Raw genomic sequence first — 17683 nt, 5'->3', positions numbered from 1 at the left:
ATTAGGGAACATACGTGCCTAAATCGGAACATCCGAGACCACCGAGTCTGAGTCCATTGCTTGACTCAGAAAGAAGCTACTCTAGCCTAGGCCACATAAAAGGAGGAGGCACCCGGTGATTCTCTCAACCAAAGCAGAGCTTTCAGTCAACCAACGCCAAGGTCAAAGTCACTAAGCCCACGTAAACAGAAGAAACCATGGCGATCCGCACGAGGAACAAGCTTGCTTAGACAATAGCAATCTGGTGCTTCGCCGCCCTGCTGCTGCTCCTGACATGCGTAGCTCGCCCCATCTCCGAAACGAGCACCGTCGATGGTAGTCGGAGCAAGCACCTGTCGCTTTGGGGATCGATGCTGCGCGGCTCGGAGAGCGTGGCCTTCAATGGTGACGGCGTCGGTCCTTACAGCGGGGTCTCCGATGGTCGCGTCCTCAAGTGGAATAGGTTCGCATGTGGCTAGTCAACGTATGCGTATAGCCCAGGCTATGACGCCGAGGCCTGCACATCGTCTAGGACTTGGTCGGCGGAACTCACCGAGAGCGAGTGTGGCCGGCCTCTAGGCCAGTGGTTCCACCACCAGTCCGGCAACCTTTACATCACAGACACGTACAAGGGGCTGATGCTCATCAGCCTAGGCGGCGGCAGGGCGACGGTGCTAGCCACGGACGTCAATGGTGTGCCGCTCCACTTCACCAATGGGGTCAACGTCGACTAGGTCACGGGGACGTGTTCTTCACGGATAGCAGCATGAACTACCCGCGGTCGCAGCATAAGAGGGTGATGGTCACCGGCGACTCGTCTGGCCGCCTCATGAAGTACGACCCCAAGACAGGCCAAGTCACAGTGCTACAGGCCAACATCATGTACCCCAATGGCCTCGCCATTAGCGCTGATAGGACACACCTCGTGGTCGCGCTCATCGGGCCATGCAAGCTGCTCAGGTACTGGATTGATGTGTTAGAAATTCACAATGGACCTCTAGACCATAGATTCGGGGTAGAGCCTCTACTAGATGGGGAAAATAGTTGGTGTACCTTCGTATGGGTCACCCTTTTGGTACATGGCCACCGGTGTCGTGGCAGCTCCGGCGTAGACACCGGTACTACAGCGTTGTAGGCGTCGTGGTGGCGATGCCGTGGATATCTAGTGGTGACCCTACAGAGGTGGCGGCGGTGTGGTGGGGCATCCCATTGCTGGCAGCACACTATAGATCGGATTAGGGTTTCTATCGGTAGGATCATGGCAGCTCAGACCAACCTCGTAGTTAGAGCCATGATCCCCACCTCTCTTTTATATGTGCTGTGAGACAGGGGCCCATCAACCATATTAGGGTTGGACGCTCCTGATCAGGGCATAGAAAACAAGGGCCCAATAGGTCGTTGGGCCTATTGGTGGAGATCAACTAACATTCTCCCCCTTGATCTCATTACTATCTTTCAATCTCATATCATTTATTTTTGTTCATTCCATTACAGATTAGCGCATAGAGCATGTCTTATCGTCATGGTCCATTGCCGATAGATTTAACAGCTACAACATAATACTCTGTTCTAAAATTGATACTTATCTTTGGGCCTTCTTTTATCCAGGAATTTTAGGCTTTCCCTTAAACCCATGCTAGCTACATGTTCTTTGAACACGTTGGGTGGTAAGCCTTTTTTAAGCATATCAGCGAGCATCTTTTCTGTACTTATATGCTCAAGACTTATGACTTGATCCCGGACTTTAGCTATCACAACATAATACTCTATGTCAATGTGTTTGGTAGTATCAATTGACTTATGTTGTGAGCATACTTTACTGCCAGATTATAATCGCAGTATAACTTAAGTGGTCTATAGATGTCGTCAACTACCTTCAAACCGGGTATGAACTTCTTTAGTCAGTTCACCTGCCCCGTTGCCTCATATCATGCTACAAACTATCATACATTGTGGACGATGTAGTGACAGTTTGCATTTGAGCTTTTCCATGAAATAGCTCCCCTTTTCGAGAGTGAATACTATCCCGTCGTAGATTTTCTATCATCTCTCGCATAATCAGAATCTGAATTTCCCACTATGTAGAGTGAATCAGATCTTCTATACGTCATCATGAGGCCTTTTGTTCCTTGCAAATAATGCAAGACTTTCTTTACTAATTTCATTGTTCTGTTCTAGAATTGCTCTGGAATCTACTAAGTAACCCGGTAACAAATGCTAAGTCAGGGCGCGTACATACTTGAGCATATTGTAAGCTTTCGATAGCTGAAGCATATGGAACCACTTTCATTTGATTGAGCTCATAATCGTTCCTGGGGCATTGAAAATCCCCATATATGTCACCCTTGACTATAGGAGCAGGTGAGGGCTACATTTGTGCATACTGAATTTTTTAAGATTCTTTCTATGTATGCCTTTTGTGATAGTCCTAATACCCCTTTTCTTCTATCTCGGTGAATCTTGATCCCTAGAACGAACGAGACTTCACCAAGATCTTTCATATCAAGTTTTGAGGACAAAACTTCTTTGTCTCCTGTAGTAGACTGACATCACTACTAGCAAGTAAGATATCATCCACATACAGGACAAGGAAGATAAACTTCCCACAATTATCCTCTACATTCTTTTTAAAACCCAAAATTCTTTATTGTCTGATCAAACTTCAAGTACCACTGTCTTGAAGCTTGTTTTAATCCATAAATGGATTTCTTTAGGTGGCATCCCATTTGTTCTTTTCCTTTCATGACAAAACCCTTCAGTTGTGCCATATAAACATTTTCCTCCAAGTCCCCGTTGAGAAATGCCGTCTTTACATTCATCTGATGTAATTCCAAATCGTAATATGCCACTAATGCTATTATGATTCTGAAGGAATCCTTATATGAGACTGGAGAAAATCTCTCATTATAATCAATCCCTTCTCTTTACGTAAAGTCTTTTGCCACAAGTCACGCTTTATATCACTCTATATTCCCTTGAGAGTCAAGTTTTTGTTCTGTAGACCCATTTACAGCCTACTGTTTTGGCTCTTTTAGGAATTATTTCCAAGTCCCAAACTTTATTGGCATTCATTGATTTCATTTCATCTTCCATGGCCTCAAGCCACTTTGATGAATGATCACTTCTCATGGCTTCTTCAAATGAGGTGGGATCATCCTCCATTTGAAATTCTTTAGTGTTGCACACTTCATAATCAGCAGGAATAGCTGATTTTCTAACTCTTTGAGACCTTCTAGGGGCCTTCACATTTGGCACATCTTCTGTTTGAGGCTGCTGTTGCTCCCCCTCATATGTGGCAATAGGTTCTATAGGATCCTGAAGAACAGGTTCCTCATCATCATTCATTGTTATCACATGTGGGATAACAACAGGTGCTAGCACCATAGTATCTAGCACTATCGGTGCAGCGACAGCAGGTAGTGAGAAAAATGGCCCATGAATCATTAGAGTGGGTGCATACACCTGCTTCACTTTAAGGTCAATTTCTCGAGCTACCATGCTCCCCTCATCAATTCATCCTCTAGGAAGACACCATGTCTCGTTTCCACAAACTTTGTATGTCTCTCTGGATAGTAGAAAACGAAAAAACTTTTGACTTTTCTGGGTAGCCAAACAAATGGCAACTTACTATTTTGGGATCTAACTTCCCAATGTTTGGGTTAAATACTTTAGCCTCAGCAGAGCTCCCCCACATACTTAAGTGTTTAGTGAGGGTACTCTTTCTGTCCACAACTCATACGGTGTTTTGGGCATCGACTTACTTTGTACTCTATTGAGAATATGAATGTCGGTTTTTTAACACCTCCATTCACAGGCTCAATTGTAAGGTGGAGTAACTTATCATACTGCCCACCATATCCATCAGGGTACGATTGATTCTTTTAGCTACTCTATTCTGCTGAGGTTCGCCCAGTGTAGAATAATGGGCTACTATGCCATTCTTTTAGGGTATGCCGACCATAGTACTCTCCACCAGTCAGACTTGACTATCTTAATATTTAATATCTTAAATTTATCCAATGCTTCTGTTATTTCTTTGATTGGATAAATGTAGCCATAATAAGAGTAATTGTTTGTGAATGTTATGAACAAATCATAACCATCCACACTCTTTACAGGAAACTGACCATAAATGTCAGTGTGAATAATCTATAGAATTCCTACGCTTAGTTTGTCATCTTTCTTTACATACTTTCTTTTTATGCATTATGAGAGCTCTAATGGAGGAAGAATATTATTCTTAACTAGTCTTTCTATTCTCCCCTCGAAATATGGCCTAAACAATAGTACCATAATTTCGACGATGTATCGTGAGCTCTCTTATGCCATTATTATCAAAGTAACACTCTGTCACCAGCTGCTTTATCAGCTAGGTAGCATATGTCTTTGAAGAACCAGTGAACTGACTCTTTATTCTATCAAGGTACTCGGTGACCGTGTCACACTCTAGGATTGAGCCCACAATTATAGGCTCAATTGTTTTCTTTATCACAGCCAAAAATTTATTATTGGTAGTGACCCACTTTCTATGCTCAAAGTCATAGGACATCTTTTGGGATTCAAAATCCCTCTCTTTAATTGCCCAAACGGCATCATTGTCGTTTGTCTCCCTCACCGGTGCCACAGACTCAGTGGAATATGATGAGATGACTACCCAATTCACCTTAGACAAGATGAAACCAGGACAAACCTTTTCTTAACATAAAAATAACACCATTTGCATGCCTTGATTCCAATGTTGGTCAAAATCAAAACATACAACTGTTCATATACACTAATTCTACATCACCGTTGGGCAGAAATAGAATTAATGTATAAAATTATTAAAATTCACAATTGTTCTTACACATTAATTCTACATCACCATTGGACAAAAATAGAATTAATGCATAAATCATTAAAATTTTACAACTGTTCTTATACACTAATTCTACATCACCGTTGGTCAGAAGTAAAATTAATGCATAAATCATTAAAATTATGATATTGTTATTAACAACGTTGGTCAGAAAATAACAACGTCATAATCATGTCAAAACACTTTTTCTCTAATTAAATATCACATTGGTTCAAAATAACTAGAGAATAAACTTTTCTTTAGCAGTCATGTCAAAGTCTCTTTTTCTCACGTTGATTCAAAATAACTGGAGAATAAATAATTTCTTTAGCAGCGGAAAAACTCTCTTTTTCCCTAATTTTACCCACAGGGAAAAATTACCTTTTCTATTTACTTTAAGCCATTAATCAATTTCCAGGAAATAAACATTTACTGGAAAAAAGAAAAATAAGAATTGTCACTGTTCTTTCGGCCCGGCCAGCAAAACAGCCCGGCCTAGCTCCCTTGCGCGACGCCTGGCCGCACCCAGGCCACAACCTAGGCCTGGGCCGGCAAAGTCGCTCGGCCGCGCGCACCCGCCTGGGCCGCATCGCTGGCCTGGTCGTGCTCCGCCATCGGATCGCATCCGACGGTCGCCCGCAGGCTTCGCGGGGTCAAAAACCCACTCGCCAGCATCGGCTGGAAACCCTAGCCCCATTTGCTTCTGCCTACTTCTCTCTCTTCGCTTTCTCTTTTGTCGCTCTCCTCTCCTCTCAGCGCAGCCACAGCGACCGAGCGGGCAAAAATGGTGGAGGGGCAGAGCCATGGTGCCGTCGTCGGCCCCTCGCTGGCATGCGTGCTCCCCAGCGGGTGAGCGTGCCACCGTCGAGCGGCCTAGTCGCGGTGCCCCTTTGGCCGGAGCCCGGTGAGCAGCACCCCGGCTTGGCCTTCTTCTCCCTCGCCGGTGAAAGGTCAGCCCTGCGCATGGTGGGTAGGTCTCCTTTTCCCCTTTTTCCCCTTCTCCGATTTGGTTTTCTTATCTTTTCTGAATTGGTGTGGGGAATTAGGTTTTGGATCTAGGGTTCCTTTTCTTCTTCCCCTTCGGATTTGAGTTGTTCTTCTCTTTTCTGAACTGGTGTGGGGAATTAGGGTTTGTTCTATTCGTTTCAGCTCATTCATTTGATTCTTTTCTTTTCTATTTGTACCGAATCACTCTTTTCCCCTTCCTCGTCGTGAGTTAGGGTTAGGGTTCTTTTGAACCCTATTCGTGTTTTCTTTTGGTTTGATTCGAGATCTCCGATTCAGGTTTTCTTTTGGTTTGATTCGAGATTTGCGAGATCATCCCCTTCCCCTCTTCCCCTTCTTTTCTTTTAAATCTTCTTTCTTTTCTTTTCGGAGTTCATCCGAATCGGGATCTAGGATTAGGGTTCGGGTTCCGACCTCTGTTCTTCTTCTTTCTTTGGATTTCCTTTCTTTTTTTTGATTTCTTTTTTTTCGGAGTTCATCCAAATCGGTTCATGGGTTAGGGTTCGTGTGCCGAGGACCCTTCCTCTTCACCCAGTTAGGGTTAGGGTTTTTCTTTCCCACGGTCTGTTCTTCTTCCTCACGGTTTGTTCGTGGGTTAGGGTTCGGCTTGAAGTGCCGAGAGCCCTAATTTTCTCTGATCCAAATGGATGTTCTTCTCTCATTTTCTTTGCTTGTCGTGCGCCTGCGAGGAGGGCGGTGCGGCACTTTTCCCCGCGCGGTGGCGGTGGTGACCGGGTTTCCAGTGACGTCCGCCACCCCCGGTCTCTTTTCAGTTTCTTTTACCCGGTTAGGGTTAGAGTTTCAATCCAAAATGGATTTAACCCATGTTCTTTCTTTTCTATGCTCTACCCGATACCGTCCTTGGCTCTGATACCATTGTTAGAAATTCACAGTGGACCTCTAGACCATAGATTCGGGGTAGAGCCTCTACTAGATAGGGAAAAACAGTTAGTGTACCTTCGTATGGGTCACCCTTTTGGTACATGGCCACCGGTGTCGTGGCAGCTCCGGCGTAGACGCTGGTACTGCGGCATTGTAAGCGTCGTGGTGGCGATGTCGTGAATGTCCAGTGGCGATGGTGGTGACCCTGCAGAGGCGGCGGCGGTGTGGTAGGGCATCCCGTCGCTGGCAGCACACTGTAGATCGGATTAGGGTTTCTATCGGTGGGATCATGGCGGCTCAGACCAACCTCGTAGTTAGAGCCGTGATCCCCACCTCTCTTTTATATGTGCTGTGCGACAGGGGCCCACCAACCGTATTAGGGTTGGACGCCCCCGATCAGGGCGCAGAGACAAGGGCCCAATAGGCCGTTGGGCCTATTGGTGGAGATCAACTAACACGATGGTCCTAAGGCGGGCACGTCTGAGCACCTCGCTGACTTGTCGGGCTACCCTGACAATGTGAGGGCTGACGGCAAAGGCGGGTTCTGGGTGGCGCTGCACAGGGAGAAGACGGAGCTGCCCTTTGGTCCGTACAGCCACCTCCTGGAGGCAGCCTGTTCGTTTCGTCGTAAACCATTGTGGATTATTTATTACTGGCTGGTTTGGTGTGAGAGAAAAATACTATTCTAGCTTATAATCCACGATCGTATACGACTAAGCGAACAGGCTAAGGGTCGGAGCCGATGGGCAGGTGGTCCAAGTGATGAGAGGGCCCAAGAGCGTGAGGCCGACGGAGGTGGTGGAGAGGGAAGGCGGAAAGATGTACATGGGCTCCGTAGAACTACCATATGTCGCCGTTGTTAGGGAATACTAGTGACTTCGATTTGTAATTGTGTTTTCTATTTGGAATTTATATTTCGTGCTATGTTTTAAGGGCATATTTTTTTTAAAAAAAAAAATCAGTCCCTAACTCTAACCTTGCTGAAGTTGGGTAAAAAAAACACGTGACTTCCTTGAATCAGGCAGAAAAATTCGAGTGAGGAAACTTTGAATCATATTTGAAGCATATCCGTCCAAAGCTTACGAATACACAGTCATCATCTAAGAATTTAACTGCGGTACATTGAACCATACTAACGCAGGGGTTAACAATATGTACTAATACGTAAGCATGCCACACGCGTGATGTACTAGATCATCATCAAAATATATGCATTCTAACAGAGATAGAAAGTGCACTGCATCATTAAAATCGTCAGGATGATTTCATAGTTCAGACCCGCTGTTGGAATTGAACACCTGACAGTAACTGAACAGAACGACATTCCGCTGCAGCTACTGAATCGGGAGAATCACTACTACGGATTTTTCCAACAGTGATTGGCCGGAGTGAATCAACAAAGACTAGCCGCTGCAACAATTCTCTGCAATCAGGGAAAGACATCCCAGATTTGTATTGCAATTTGCAAGTACAACTTCAGTTATGCACTGTTCAAGGAAATTTGAAGCACATCAGAGTCAAAACCCGATGAGAATTTAACTGCAGCACAGCAACGAAATTTGATCACACAAACATGCGGTCATCGTCTCAAGAAAATTTAACTGTAGCACAGCAAGCCACGGTGAGCTTAACCGTGGGCATGTCAGTATGTCACATATGCCTCTCCTAGTACACATCATCAGAGTTTTTGCATTTTTAACAGTGACAGACAAAATGATCTCGTCGTTTCAAACTTCGGTGCTGCGAATTGAGATTGAACACCTGACAGTAACTGAACAGAATGACGTTCCGCTGAAAGCCTGAAACTACTGATTTTTCCAACAAAGATTGTCCGGAGTGATGAGTGAATCAACAAAGACTAGCATCGACGATCTGAAGCATTCAATTCTCTAAGGCACGAAGGTTAACAACGCCATTACCGCTAGCTGTAGGATCGGAAGCCGCACGACGTGACGCCGTTCAACTCTCACGGGTCGTCACCGGGAACCCTCGCTCGTCTACCCGGCACCAGCGGAAACTCACCGCCTTGATCCACTCCGGGTTGACGAGAAACTTGCCGTGCTCCCGCGCCCACTGCGCCTTCTGGGTCCCCGGATCCTCCGCAACGACATGGGTGACCGTCTCGTCGACGTCTTTCTGGCAGGCGGCGCCGAGCCGCTCGGCCAACGTCCACATGAGGGTGTCCTCGGGGAAATCCTCCAGATAGCTGAACACCACCGTGCACTCGGGCAGCACCTGGCGCCGCACCTCCCTGATCACATCCCTGACGTCCGCGCGGTCGCCGTCGAAGAAGGCCATGTGGATACGCTCCAGGACGCCCAGCACCACGGCCAGCGAGCAGTCCTGCTCCCTCTCGTCCCGGCCCTGCTCCGCCAGGGAGGGGATGTCGTAGCCGAACTTGCGGCAGGTGGAGGCGAAGTAGTGGTACCTGTCCATGAGGATGAGGTTGTCCTGATGCCCCGGCCAGGCACCGTCCGTGTCGTCGAGGATCACCACCGCAGCGGGGTCGGCGCCCGGGATGACGTCGAGACTCTTCATGTCCCGTTGGGTCGACTCCTTTCTGGACACGACCCCGCCGCCGAAGTAGACGCCTTCCGGGTCCAGAAGGTCGATGACCAATTGACCACCTTCGCGTAGCCCTGTCTTCCCAAGGTGTACACGTGCATCTCGAACCTGGAGCTCACCTGCTCCAGGAAGCCTCGCACGAACGGCCGCAGCTCGACGAGCATGCGAACGTTGTCGGAGTACTCCAGCCGGAAGAGTTCCATGTGCAGCTCGTCCCCTGTGTAGGGCGTGAACCCGTTGCGTTGCTCCTGGGCGGAAAGGTCTTGGAGCCTCGTCGAGTTGAGCAGCGTGTGGTCTAGGTCCAGGACGAGGATCAGCTTCCTCTCGCGCTTGAGGGTCGCCATGTCGGACGCGCTCGCAATGCTCGTCGCCGCCGCCAAAGCGGGGCAGCACCAGGGCCTCGTCGATGTTCGCGACCGTGACTCTGGAGGCGCTTCCTCCCGCGTCCTCCTCCGTCGCCCCGCACAGGTAGCAGAGGCCCAAGACGAACTCAGGGTGCGGGGGGCAGCGCGGGGCGTCGTCGTTGCCGTGGTCGTCGCCTTCTTCCTTCATCATCCCGTGCCCAAAGGCGGCTCCGGGAGCACCTCCTTCCGTGTCCTCCTCCTTCACGCAGCGCACTTCGTCTTCGTTGCCGTCGCCGTCTCCTCCTTGCGACTACGACTCCGGGAGCACCTCTTTCCGCGTCCTCCTTCTTCGCCCCGCACAGGAAGCAGAGCCCGGCGACGAACCCAGGATGCGGGGGGCCGCGCTGTTAGATGATCTTTATATTGGGCCCTTGCCTTTGCGCCCTGATCGGAGGCGCCCAACCCTAACAGGTTGGTGGGCCCCTGTCGCACAGCACATATAAAGATAGGTGGGGATTACGGCTCGAGTCACGAGGTTGGTCTGAGCCGCCATGATCCTACCGATAGAAACCCTAATCCGATCTACAGTGTGCTGCCAGCGATAGGATGCCCCACCACACCGCCGTCGCCTCTGCAGGGTCTCCACCGGTCCACTGGATCGCCACCTCGCCTCCTCACCACTGTACCGAGCACCGGCGTCCGCGAGGCGGCATCTAGGGCGAACTTGGCGTCTACGTTGCTGTGACCCAACTACGCTAAGGCGAGGAGTCTTACCCGGATCTACGGTTACACAGAAAGGTACACCACGATCCTAACAAAGATATCAGAGCGAGGTTGTCAGTGTGTAACCCTAACCCTAACTGGGTAAAAGCAAAGAGAAAAGGGACCGGGGGTGGCGGACATCACTGGAACCCCGGTCACCACCGCCACCGCGCTGGGAAAAGATGCCGCACCGCTATTCTCACCGACGCACGACAAGAACAGAATAGATCTAGTTCGGATTTGAGGAAAGGAGTAAAAGGAAAGAAGAACAGTGGTTCCCCAACCCTAACCCTAATTGGGTGAAGGGGAAGAACAACAGTGAACCCGATTCAGATGAACTAACCCATCCTCATCCCAATCGGAATCAAAACCGTGAAAAGAAATCAAAAGAAAAGGTTCAACCGAACGCTAACCCTAACTCGCATGAAGAAGGGGAAGGGAAGCGATTCGGATGAACTCCAAAAAGAAAAGAAATCAAAAGAAAAGTGCAAATCCTGAAACTCTAACCCTAGTACCCCAATCGGTTGAATCCGTAGAAAGAAGCAGATTCAAAAGAAAAGAAGGGGAAGAGGGGAAGGGGATAATCTCGCAGATCTCGAATCAAACCAAAAGAAAACCCGAATCGGAGATCTCAAATCAAACCAAAATAAAACACGAATAAGGTTCAACCGAACCCTAACCCTAACTCGCATGAAGAAGGGGAAGAAAAGATTCGGTATAAATAGAAAAGAACCGATCAAAAGAAGATCCAAACCCTAATTCCCCACACCAGTTCGGAAAAAAGAAGAATAACTCAAATCTGAAGGGGAAGAAGAAAAGGAAGAGAATGGAAAGAGACCTCGCCGTGCACCGGGCGAACCCTTCACCGGTGCGGGAGAAGAGGGTCGAGCCGGGAGGGAGATGTTTCTACCGGGCTCGGGCAAGGGGGCGCCGCGGCCAAGGCCGCTCGATGGCGGCATGCTCACCCATTGGGGAGCACGCGCGCCGGCGAGGGGGCCGGCGATGGCGCCATGGCTGCCGCTCGCTCGCTGCGACTGGCCGTTTCACCGCTCGTATCACTCGATCGCTGCTAGTTGCGCTGAGGTAGAGAGAGGAGAGAGCGACGAAGAAGAGAGAGAAGCAGAAAGTGCGAATGGCCTAGGGTTTTTCGGTCGGAGGCCGCGACCGCGGTTTTGTTCGCGCGAAATCGACGCGCAACCGTCGATCTCCATCGGACGCCCGAGATTGAACGGGCCAGCGATGCAGCCCAGGCGGGCGCGCGTGGCCGAGCGGCTTTGCCGGCCCGGGTCCAGGTTGCGGCCTGGGTGCGGTCGGGCGTCGCGCAAGGCAGATGGGTCAGGCTGTTTTGACGGCCGGGCCGAAAGAATAGTGAGCATTTGAGTCATTTTTTTTGTTTTTCATTTTCTAGTAAAGGTTTTATTTCTTGGAAATTGATTAATGGCTTAAATAAAATAGAAAAAGTATTTTTTTCCTGTGGGTAAAATTGAAGAAATTGAGTATACATTTTCCACTGCTAAAGAAATGGTTTATTCTCCAGTTATTTTATACCAACGTGATATTTAATTGGAGAAAAAGAAAGTTTTTCCGCTGCTAAAGAAATTGTTTATTCTCCAGTTATTTTGAACCAATGTGGTATTTAATTGGAGAAAAAGAGATTTGACATGATTATGATGTTATTTTCTGACCAACGTTGTTAATAATAATATCATAATTTTAATGATTTATGCATTAATTTTACTTCTGCCCAACGGTGATGTAGAATTAGTGTATGAGAACAGTTATAAAAGTTAATGATTTATGCATTAATTCTATTTCTGTCCAACGGTGATGTAGAATTAGTGTATACGAACAGTTGTATGTTTTGATTTTGACCAACGTTAGAATCAAGGCATGCAAATGGTGTTACTTTTATGTTAAGAAAAGGTTTGTCCTGGTTTTCATCTTGTCTAAAGTGAACTGGGTAGTTATCTCACCGTGTTTCACTGAGTCTGTGGCACCGGTGAGGGAGACAAACGAGGCTGATGCCGTTTGGGCAACTAAAGAGAGAGATTTTAAAACCCGAAAGATGTTATATGCCCTTAAGCATAGGAAGTGTGTCACTGCCAACAAGAAATATTTAGCTGTGATAAAGAACACGATTAAGTCTGTAATTGTGGGCTCAATCCCAGAGTATGACACGGTCATCGAGTACCTCGATAGAATAAAGAGTCAGTTCACTGGCTCTTCAAAGACATATGCTACCCAGCTGATAAAGCAGCTGGCGATAGAGTATTACTCTGATAATGATGGCATAAGAAAGCTCACGATGCGTCGTCGAAATTATGGCACTGTTGTTTAGGCCATATTTCGAGGGGGAGAATAGAAAGACTAGTTAAGAATAATATTCTTCCTCCATTAGAGCTCTCAGAATGCATAAAAGGAAAGTATATAAAGAAAGATGACAAATAAAGCGCAGGAATTTTATAGATTATTCACACAGAGATCTGTAGTCATTTTTCTGTAAAGAGTGTGGATGGTTATGATTCGTTCATAATATTCACAAATGATTACTCTCATTATGGCTACATTTATCCAATCAAAGAAAGAACAGAAGCATTGGATAAATTTAAGATATTAAAGATTAAGATAGTCAGGTCTGACCATGGAAGAGTACTACGGTCGGCATACCCTAAAAGAATGACATAGTAGCCTAGTATTCTATACCGGGCGAACCTCAGCAGAATAAAGTAGCTAAAAGAATCAATCGTACCCTGATGGATATGGTGGGTAGTATGATAAGTTACACCACCTTACAGTTGAGCCTGTGAATGGAGGCGTTAAAACCGACATTCATATTCTCAATAGAGTACAAAGTAAGTCGGTGCCCAAAACACCGTATGAGTTATGGACAGAAAAAGTACCCTCAGTAAACACTTAAGTGTATGTGGGAGCCCTGCTGAGGCTAAAGTATTTAACCCAAACATTGAAAAGTTAGATCCCAAAACAGTAAGTTGCCATTTATTTGGCTACCCAGAAAAGTTAAAAGTTTTTTATTTTCTACTGTCCAGAGAGAAATACAAAGTTTATGGAAACGAGACATGCTGTCTTCCTAGAGGATGAATTGATGAGGGGGAGCATGATAGCTCGAGAAATTGACCTTCAAGTGAAGCGGGTGTATGCACCCACTCCAATGATTTATGAGCTATTTTTCTCACTACCTGTTGTCGCTGCACCGACAGTGCTAGATACTGTGGTGCCAGCACCTGTTGTTATCCCACCTGTGGCAACAATGAATGACGATGAGGAACCTGTTCTTTAGGATCCTATAGAACCTATTGCCACATATGAGGGGGAGCAACAACAGCCTCAAACAGAAGATGTGCCAAATGTGAAGGCCCCTAGAAGGTCTCAAAGAGTTAGAAAATTAGCTTTTCCTATTGATTATGAAGTGTACAACACTGAGGAATTTCAAATGGAGGATGATCCCACCTCATTTGAAGAAGCCATGAGAAGTGATCATTCATCAAAGTGGCTTGAGGCCATGGAAGATGAAATGAAATCAATGAATGCCAATAAAGTTTGGGACTTAGAAATTGTAACAGAACCGACCAATTATACAAAATTAAGTAAGAAAATCATCCGCCAGAGCAGACGATTTAGCAAACTTAAGCCTGTATAACCCGGTAGTCCGTGAAATCACTAAGGATTTCAAACCAACTTCCATTCCAGCCAAGATCGTAATAAGTTTAGCGGTCACCATCACATATTACATAAAAGTTTGCATCTCAGATACATCAGAGTTTAAATATAGTTATTACAAAACAAGTTCGAATAAAAGTAGCGGAAGCCATTTGTTCAAACCACACACACTCACGTGGAGTTCAAATATAGTGCCAGCGAATGATCATCTCCAACAAAAGCATCAGACGAGACGTAAAGAATGACCATGCCCATGGTCCTAAGCATCACCCATCGCAGGATAAAGGCAGTTGATACAGTAGCCGTAATACATCTGCCCATCTGCAACAAGTGGGAATAAAACCCTGAGTACGAGAAGGTACTCAGCTAGACTTACCCGACATAACCGAAAATAAGTGACACCAAGGATTATGAAGGGCTTTATAGTAGGGTAGCTGATTCATTTGCAAAAAGAAGCATTTTTAGCATTTCAAGACCCTTTTCAAAAGCATTATTGTCAAGTTAATTGTTATTAACCTGTCGACTAAATTGGCACCTATACTAGAGCAAACACGTGATTAAGCAGATAATGATAACCAATGATCATTAAACAACTTCCATACTGTCATATTCATTATAACTGTCCAAGTATTCCATAAACATTTACTACGATGAAGTCACTCAAGTCAAGTGCTCACTATCCAGGAGCGATGGCGATTCAAATCGATTCCTAACCAACTGGTGATTTATTCCTTACACAAACCTCACTCACCCGCTAAAGTGAGATATTGATCACCGAGTCAACTATCTAGGAATCTCGAGTTTGCTAGGAACCACATGTACCTGGGGGCTGACCGACTGCACTTTGGTCTTATCATCTCGCCCCCGTGTCCTACCACACCTGCTTCGGTACAGTGCGCTACGGGCAATCTACTCGGCCCGAATAATCTCCCAGCTTCGTGGTCGGAAGGTACTTTATCCGGCCAGCTAAATGTAAGGCATGCGTTCAACATGACTCGAGGCCCAACAACGGTCGGTCCTTAATCGACACAGACGGAAAGCACTACAGTCCAAAACTCTACAAGTCTCCGTCCGGTCTCAACTTCATTTAACACTTAGTTATACCATGACTTCATAGTCATCCAAGCAGATCTAGGTAACCATCTATAGCTCGCAGGTGACAGGAAATCACCTGGCTTCTACCGGTCTAAGCCAGCTAAACATTGACTCGACTACGGATACCAGGGTAACAAGGATATAGTATAACAAATGTAACCAAGGTATAATGCAGCAACGGTTGCAAACAACTCCTGAACGTAATGCATCAATTAAAGTAAAGCATTGAATTAATAATTGCAATCTGGGAGAAAATGCTCTGGGGCTTGCCTCTCTCGAAGGAGCTCGGGCGGTGATCGGGGCACTCCGGAAGTTCCTCAACGTCCTCCTCGTCGGCTTCGGGCACTTCCTGTGGCTGCACCTCAAACTGCTCCTCGGGCTCCTCGGGTATGACGACTAGGTTCTCGGTTTGTGATCCTGTATGATGCAATGTGCGTAAGCGCCTATGCAATCGGTGCATCGAATGAGATGAATACAATGGATATGTTTGAATGCAAGGTAGTCAACATCATCTAAGAACATATACTACAAGCACATGTCATCTACTGCATTCTCTTCTACTACTACTATGCTAAATCACACATCTTATTAAATGCTTCAAAGATACACCAAAGCTTTACTAATTTCTTAATCACACAAAAAAAACAACACTTAATTAAACCCTAATTAATAATAGGTTTGAATAGCAACATCTATTTTTATTGCTTAGAAAAATCTTAGAAAATTACTACAGTATAGTACTACCCTAAGTAGTCTACTATCATATTTTCATGGTATTTGAATGAGTGGATTAGTCTACACAAAAATAACAAGCTATGGCATAATTATGAACATAAAAATACTTTGTACTGTGAAAAGTGTCAAACAATAGAGTTAGTATTTTTCCTATGATCTTCATAGCATACAATCACTGTACAAAAATTATCACATGCATGTTTTATACAAAGTTTGCTCTCTAGCTAAAATAACAAAAATCAGCCATTAAAGGCACTTGAACTACACCTCATAATTTTTCTACAGTACATGCATGACACATATTTTTCCTAGGAAGTACATTACATAAGAAGATTAACAAACTTAGAATCATATTTTTCTAAAGCCTATAGATTTTTCTACATATTTTTCAAGTTATCAGCAATATACATGATTAAATAAAGTTCTACAGAGAAGTATCTCAAAAATGACATGCAATAATTTTCCTAAGTAGATCTGGTGATAAGGAACCTAGCAAAATTTGTTCCAACAGATTTGGAGCGAAAAGGAGTACACAAACATTTTCCAAAGCATTTAAATAGAATTCTGAAAAATCAATTTTGGAATCCTTTTAAACTTCATGCTCAAATCTACTAGATCCACCCGGTTATTCACCTAAAACCCACGCCAGAGAGACAGACAGGTGGGACCCAGCGGTTCAACCGGCCCACTGGCCAGCCACCCGGGCCTTCGCCAGCCACTGCGGTTGGGCCCTGCGGGTCAGCGACCCAGGGGTAGGGGAGGTGCTCCGCCGGCCGGTGCTCACTGACGGCGAGCCCTTCCATGGCACGGGGGGGGGCAGCGTGCTCAGCACGTGGAGCCGCACTGACTGGCAGACCGGAGCTGGCCCGACGGCGTGGGGGTCCGCGCGGCCACAGCGGCATGCTCGCCGGAGAGGAAGGAGGCGCCACGTTCGGCCCTCACCTCGACGACGGCAGCCTCTGGCGAGCGCAAACGACGGAGGTCGACGAGGCAGAACTGCTGGCGGCGTGAATCGGGGGATGGCGTGGTGGTGCAGGAGCTCGACGCCGGCGGAGCGCGTCGGCGAGCTCAGCAGCTCGGGCGCAGCTGCTGCTGCTGCGGAGCAAGAGGCAGGGAGGCAGGCGAAGTGGAGTGGTGGAGTGGGGTTGCGTGCGCGCGCTCGGACCGCTTTGAAGGCGGGGCGCGGCTGGTCGGAGCAGGCACCGCCCCTCGCCGTCGGTGTACGGGCGCCGCGTGGTGGCCGGGCAGGTGGGGAAGGCGGGCGCGGCTGCGCGCGGGAGCGGCCGCGGTGTGGGCCTGGGCCGGCGAAGCGCTGCTGGCCAGGGCAAAACGCGCGGCAGGCGGGGACGCGGGCCAGGCCGGCTTTGGCCGTGGGCTGAGAAGCTGAGCGACGGCCTGTTAAGCGAAATGAAATTCTTTTCTTTTTATTTCTCAAATAAACAGAATTAAAATCTCATTTTTGAGCCATTTAAAAGCATTTTCACAAATTGGTGTAAAAATAAAATTTGTTCCATTTTTCAATATCTACAACTTTGATTTTATGACCAAAGCCAAATTCTTGATAAATTTTGAATGCTAAAATTAAAGTCAATTTTAACTCAAAACCTTAATTTTGGGGAATTATTTTTAAAGCAAAATTTTGAAATAATTTGAATACAAACTTTGCTCCAAGAATTAAACTAAATAATCCTAGATGATTTATAAGCATAACCAAACAAGTTCTACTAACCTAGCAAGCAAAATCAGGGCAAAACAACTCTAACAAGTGTATGCAACATTTAGGTTTCACAACATGTTTTAT

At 46.4% G+C, this 17683-nt stretch overlaps 2 pseudogenes; one reads left to right on the top strand and one right to left on the bottom strand.

The window, feature by feature from the left end:
* Positions 1-350: 350 nt before the first annotated feature.
* Positions 351-7576, top strand: LOC136466240 (protein STRICTOSIDINE SYNTHASE-LIKE 10-like; annotated as a pseudogene).
* Positions 7577-8662: 1086 nt separating this feature from the next.
* Positions 8663-10165, bottom strand: LOC136466239 (RNA polymerase II C-terminal domain phosphatase-like 4; annotated as a pseudogene).
* Positions 10166-17683: the final 7518 nt, after the last annotated feature.

Source organism: Miscanthus floridulus, chromosome 7 (genome assembly GCF_019320115.1).
Source record: "Miscanthus floridulus cultivar M001 chromosome 7, ASM1932011v1, whole genome shotgun sequence".
NCBI lineage: Eukaryota > Viridiplantae > Streptophyta > Magnoliopsida > Poales > Poaceae > Miscanthus > Miscanthus floridulus.
The sequence above is the reverse complement of the archived record's forward strand: the minus strand, read 5'-3'. Positions and strand labels throughout refer to the sequence as shown.